Here is a 6,946-nt window from a genome sequence, read left to right as displayed (position 1 = left end):
ATGGACTAAGGGCCCTGAACAGACAGGTCATAGAAAAACACCAAATGTCCCTTACACCTCAGATGAAAATCTTAATCATCACAAGAGAAATTCAGATTAAACTAAGGTATCATCTGTCATCTAGCAGACGGACAAAAGACCTCATTTGACAACATTCTGTTGGCTGAGCTGTGGGGAAATGTATCCCCCGTTGGTGGGACCGCACAACCGCGTGTGGAGGAGAATCCGGCAATACCTATCCAATTAGTTACTCTTGAAGTAGCAATCTCAGGTCTTGGAGCTCAAACTGCCCATACACCCGTACATGTACAAGGTTAGATACACTGATGCATCCACACAGTGGAACACGACTTGCTGTAAAACAGAACGAGGAGGACCCTCTTGAACTGATAAAGGTCTCCAGCATGTATGATCAGGTGGGAAAGGACGAAACACAGAACGCCATAGACAGTATGCTGTAATTTGTGTAAAAAAGGTCTAGGGGGCGGGGAGAGCATAAGAATATGCGTAAAGCAACACCAGGAGGATAAAGGGCACTAATACAAATGTAAATGGTGGATGGGAACAGGGATGGAAGTGAAATTTCTTTTGTGTTGACTTTTCTATATCGTTTTGACTTTTTGGAACCGTGTCAATGTATTATTACCTGGCTTCAAAAATGGAATCAAATCAAGGGGGGATGGGGATGGCACAAAACTTTCAGGAATGAGAACATGGTTCCATACGGGGGTAGGGCTGGGAGGGATGCCATGGCTGTCCATAGCCATGTTGCAGGATTTTGTTTAGCTTGTTTATTTTCTTCTTTGCTTCAACCTCTGTAGGTATTAGCTGAGAAATCGTAACACGCTTGATATTAGAACTTGAGCCTAAAGTAATACTCAGCATCAGCTTTTTATAGCTCAAGGAGCAAACTAGACTATTCGTTTCTTAATTCACTCTCTAGTTGTTCCATCCTTATCCTTTGCAATATGATTGTAATAAATTATCACATGATGAGGCAGACCAGGAAATATCCATCAAAGAATTTTTGTGCACAGAATCTCTACCGTCTGCTACGTTGATAACTGAAAGAACTGAGGAACTGAAATGCTTAGGGATGTTCAGAAAAAGCAAGCATCTCCCTTTCAAGAAAATGTTTTTCCAGATTTAAAGTTGGTGCAAAAGCTATTAAGTAGCATGTTTGAGCTAAGAGGCCAATGTCTGATCTACACCTTATGCTTTGGTTTTAGGTGACTTAAATGTCAGCTCAGGGACCTAACAGCCTCATATACAGTTTCCCAAGAGGGAAGCATGTTTGGCCAATGTATTGAAAGCTAACTCACTGATTTTACTGAAATATTTCCAAAGACTCATTTCTGCCTGGCAGGTTTAAGGAGCATTGAGGAGGCCACTGTGGGTGGAGGGGAGTCAGCAGAAGGAGAGCAGGTGAGGCTAACAGGGAGATGCTGCAGAGTGGGGCCTTGAGGATGCTATACCTACAGATCCCACCTAGGGCCAGAGTACTAGTGCAGCGGGAAGAGGCTCCAACATCTAGGGACCCAGGAAAGGAGACCGAAAAGGATGGCCAGGGCTGAAGGTGGGGAAACAGGAGAGTATAGGGTGAGAAAGCCAAGGGAAGAAACTGCTTCCCAAGGATGTGGCCTGCTGGGGCAAACTACTGAAAATTCAGAGAAAATGAACATTTGAAATATGCATTGGATTTGTGACAGGAGGTTATAGGTGATCTTGACAAAGGGGATTCTGTGCAAATATTGAGGCAGAAGCCAGCTTAGAGAGGACTGCTATATGAGTGCCAAGTGAGGAAACGGAAATTAAAAGTACAGAAAACTTGAGAAATTGCCTTCGAAGGAAGGGCGGGGTTGGCGGGAAGAAGTAGCTAGAGGGGGAAATGAGTTGAAATGTTGTGTTGTGTGAGAGATTTGAGCATGTTTAAATGCTGATGGCGAGAATCCAGTCAGGAAAAAGACTGAAAATACTGGAGGGAAAAGTAACTGACAGTGTAGGGTTCCTAAGCAATGAGAGAGGGTTAAATCTGAGCTAATTGTGGGGATGCAGAGAGGAGGTGGGGGTTTTTTTTTGGTTTGTTTTTAACGGGAGGAAATATGAGAAGCTGGATGTGAATAAAGCTAGGCTTGTAAGTTTTGTAGCAGGAGGTTATAACACTCTATTTTTTAAGAAGTAGAAGACAATGACTGTGCTCAAAGTTAACTGTTCAAAGGGTTAGAAGAATAAGGAAGCTTTGAAACCATTGTCAAGAGCTGGAGAGTGAGTTGACGGGAGAAGTTTAGTGAGATCGCTGGGCAGCGTTTAGGACCCAGTTGAAACCAGCGATGGTGAATCACAGTGGTACCAGCCTGCCCTGTTGTGGGGTTTTATCTAGGATAATTCAGCTGCTTCGTATGTGTTGGCTTCATCCAACTTTGGGTATTTTCCCACATTTATAAAAAAAAAAGAGGAGCCACGGACTTCAGGAGACTGCAAAATGAGTTACTACTCAACTGATGGACCATGGAAGCTAAGCTGGAGAGACGGGGCACTGAACACAGAAGGGGGCTAATTTTAGGGAATAAGAAGAGTGGTCTGTGGCCTGATGGTCCTGATGAATTTGAAGAACCCTCATCGTACAAGCAGTGGAACAATAAGACTAAAAGGATTGCAGATTGTAGTCAGAGAATGGATGGGAGGTGGGGCAAATTCAATCATGAAAAAGATGTGACTGATTAAGTTGAAGAGTGAGTAGTATATGAAAGACCATTTTGGAACTGAGGTCATGGAACTAAGGGGTGAGAATGCTGGATGTGTCCTCCTCCCTATGGGCACTGATTTGCTGAAATGAGCTTCCATGTGCACGAGTATAGTATAAGATAATGTGATAAAATGTAGTTTTGTTTATAAACCTTTGCTTTTAGGGAACCTTTAAAAATCCACCTTCTGTTTCTGCCAATTAACACTGTTTAAAACTACCACCTGTTATCACCATTCATAAAAGAAAGGGCATTTTAACTCCCACCTCCTTCATTTCCTCCTCACTCCCAAAATAAGTAGGGACATAATCTCACATTTTCCAAGGTCCCTGCTCATTTTTAAAGCTTAGAAAACATAACCGATAATTCTGCTCAAAACTTTAAAATATATATATTTTTGTTTCCAATTTGTAACTGGAACATAAAATAGACAAAAGCACCAGGTAGAAATCGTAGTTGCCTGTTTCCAGCCAATGCTGCTGGGTCTCTGTTTTGAACGTTTGCTTCCAGAGCTACTGTTGCTGATGCAAATTCAGACGTAAGAGACTGAGCAATAAAATGTGCAAGTGGTGTCTGTTGAGAGTTTCAATTATTTGTAAATCTGTGAGAACGGGTTGAACTCCTGCGGGGGTAAGTGATGGGGGCAGTCTGGGTACCAAAATCTTGTTCTGCACCCACGCCTCACCCTGCTCTCCCCATCTCCTGCTCGCCCTCCTCGTGGCTCTCTGTCCCCAGCTGTGAGCTTAGGACCTTGCACTGCGAACAAATCAGATTTGTCTTGTGTGTATCAGCTCTGGTCTGATTTATCATCACACCCTTGACCCAACCCAGGCTGATACAAAATTAAATGATCTAAATATTAAAAATCTGTCCATTAAGGACAGATTCCATTTGCCTATTTTCGTTTCAGTTAATCCCTGTTGAAGGTACCCTTGGTACCTTCTAAACAAATTTTTTTCAAAAAACCTTTACTGTGAGAAATTTAATACGAACTTTTTGGGTATATCTCTCTGATATTCAAAGCAATCAAATATCCTTTATATTTCATTTGAATTTCTCATGTAAGTACAAAATGGGACAAAATTAGAACCTGATTTACCCCCCTAGGTTCTCTCATCTCCTCACATGCCCTCAAGCATAGAGCAGAATTAATAGGTTGAAATAGTTGAACCAAAACAGTGGTTTGGTTTACCCAAGGAAAACATAAAAAAGATAGGCTAGACTCAGAGCCACTATAATACATTCACATCCTTAAAGTTAACCACTAGAAGTGTTAGGGATTCTCTTTCCAGTTTTCTTCTTGAAAGCCATCAAGTCACCGATGGAAGCTTATTGGGAAAGTTTATCTATGAGCCTTAAGGGCATCTACTCTGTGTTCAAGCCCTGATGTAAAAGTCCCTTCAAACCACTGCACTGATATCAACTTGCTTAGTTGGACAGGAGCATAATTTTGAATCACATCAAGTAAATTCTGGGAAATTCCTAGTTGACACCTGCACTGTCTTTGAAGGTCTTGAGCAACCCATTTTTTTCAGCATGTGAAGCTTACAGGTAAACTATGACTAAGAAATGTTTTTCACTAAATACAGTCACAGTTCATTTCAGCTCAGAATTCCCCCCTGCCCTGCTTCACCTCCCACGTGCCCACTTCCTCCACTGGGTTGGTTTCGTGTAGTTTGGGTAGTACCAGCTCTGGAATCCGCTCGCTAGCTGCCTCTTCCCCAGTCGGAACTCCAGTTTCTCTTTCTCTAAAATGGGGGCAATAATATCTTCCTTCCAGTAGTAGTGACATGAGAATTTTTAAAAAGATAACAATGGAAAAGTTGTCTTGACAGATTAAAGCTCTAGAGAACCATGGCAGGTTATTCTACGTATCCATCAGTTTGCTGTTGTTGGAAATGCCAGTAGAACTAGGGAAACTACTTTCTTGACTTATCTGTACTTAGAGCTCTCAACTTTGTGCCCCTTCTATTCTAAGTGAGGCTTACATACCATCCTTCTTGAGCCAAGAAGAAGGGGGTAGGGGTCTGGGCTTCAAAGGGCAGGAAGACAAATCACAGGAAGAGGAGAAGAAAAAAACGGCTGGTAAACAAATGTTTGCCTTGCCTTGCAGATAAGTCTTTCTGATATAAAAGTTCTCTCTAGTAATAGCTCTTTTGCACTTAGATAAAGGGCAACAAGCCCTTTATCTAAATTCCTTTATCTAAATTCCTTTAGGCAGTTAAGGGAGAGGCAAAAAGCTTTTCCAGAGACTGCTGGGTCTTCATTGCCTTCAGGCCAAAACATCCACATGTCCAAGTGGCTACTTTGGGGTGGCATATTCTGTTTCCCCTCACAACTTTCTCATTTAATGACAAAACGAAAACGAGTTAGTAATGAGTTTGAAGTCCCTTATTCAAGGATTTGGGGAGCACAGCGTCTCACAAGCAGTGGAACCCACTTCCGGAGGGATTTTGGGCAAGAAGGAGGTTTACAGAGAGAAGAGGCCACGTGGAAACAGCACGACTGGGTAGGAGGGTGGGGATTTCCTTACAAAACTAGCAGGTCCTGTTTTCTAGGGTAAAGTAAACTAGCTAAAGCTGAGTTGGAGGATTGTGAGTGGTGTATGTCAGGCTTCCTTGGCAGGAGTTTCTGGTAAAAGCAGGCTGATTTAGGCTTAGATCTGTGACATGGGTGGGGTCACTGGATACGCGAACTGTCTTTATCACTCTGTTAATATGTCAAGTTACTTGAACCTCAGTTCTGCTTGGTAGTGGAGAACTCATCGGTTTAGGGCAAACCCAATCCACTCAGAGTTAAACCATCCAACTTGGGGCTCACTCCCTGCCTGGGAGTTTGTGAAGCATCATGACACGCAGGGAGGAGGAGGTTGGAGGTATCTGGTTTTCCAGTGTCACGGGTGCCCCGTGGGTCCTGCTGAGATGAACGTCATTCTGTTTGACTGTCCTCCTCCCCTCCCCCCCTCTCTGGCATCCATCAGGACACCTGCATTCCCGTGGGGTTTCTGCTCTCACGGTGTACTCTGCGGCCACTCTGCGTCCTCTCATCCCCAGTCACGAGGCCCTTGTTGGGGAGGAAAAATAATTTTCCCTCTACCCTTCTGAGTTCTTGGCTGAGGTCCCTGTAATAAAAGACAGATTCACAAGACAATAAACGAACAGAAGTTTATGAACCTGTGTGTACATGGGAGACACCCAGCAAAACTGAGTAACTCCCCAACATGACCTAAACCACTGGCTTGAATAACCTCTTCACTAAAGACAAAAGAAAGAAAAGAGAGGGGAGCTCAGTTATGGGGACGGTTGCCAGGAAGAGCAAGGTAAACAAGGGTAAGGTTTGTCACACAGATTTCAGTCTGTACCTCCTCCGTTGATAGGTCCCTTGTGATTAAGAGTTTTCCTTCCCTTCCTGGTATGGAGAGGGAGAGAACCCTACAAGTGGAAATTTCCTTTGTAAATGTACATTTCTCTTGCAAAAGAGTAACTTCTTCTTTGTTTTCAGAGCTTCTCCTGTGTCTGTGGTTTCTCAAACGAATCCTATGCCAAAGAGGTATTTTCAGGGCGGCATATTCTTCTGCTGCCCTTCACCCATCAAAGTCAGCTGCATCTCAGAGCACAGAGGAAGGTTATTGAGCTGTTTCCTGAGCCCTGGTGGGACAAGCAGGGTGTCTGGGAGGCTGCCCCCAGCCCACCTACTTAAGCCCTTTCTACCGCTTATGCCTTATTCTACAGCTACCATGATGGGGCGGGCGCGGCGGGAGCTTCTCCTTCAGGGATCCAAGCAGGAAATGGGGTGCCAGTCTGTTCTAAGTTGCAGAACCCCAAATCTAAGGGGCTGCACAGCAGGGCTCCTTCTGTGAGGCCCTCAGCATGGACTCACCCCGGCTCTCTCCTCACCAGGTCTCCTCCCTTCCCCAGCTCGGAGGATTTTCACCTGGTGGCGGGGAGGACGGAGAGGGAAGAGGCAGATCAGCGTTCTCTGTCTGTCACACCTGGCCTTCAGCTGGTAAACATCAAAACACAAGAACTTAATGCGACACGTCTCCTTGCGGCCATGAAGGCCTTGCGTCTCACAGCCAAATCGACAGGGCGGGAACAGGAAGTTGTGACAGGGTGAAAGGAAGTGAGGATGCAGATTTTGCCACATGTGCTTATGATAGTAGCTACCCTTATGCAATTTCTCTATGCCAAGCTCTTCACAAA

This window comes from Grampus griseus (assembly GCF_964374135.1).
Source record: "Grampus griseus genome assembly, chromosome: 21".
Classification (NCBI taxonomy): domain Eukaryota; kingdom Metazoa; phylum Chordata; class Mammalia; order Artiodactyla; family Delphinidae; genus Grampus; species Grampus griseus.
The sequence above is the reverse complement of the archived record's forward strand: the minus strand, read 5'-3'. Positions refer to the sequence as shown.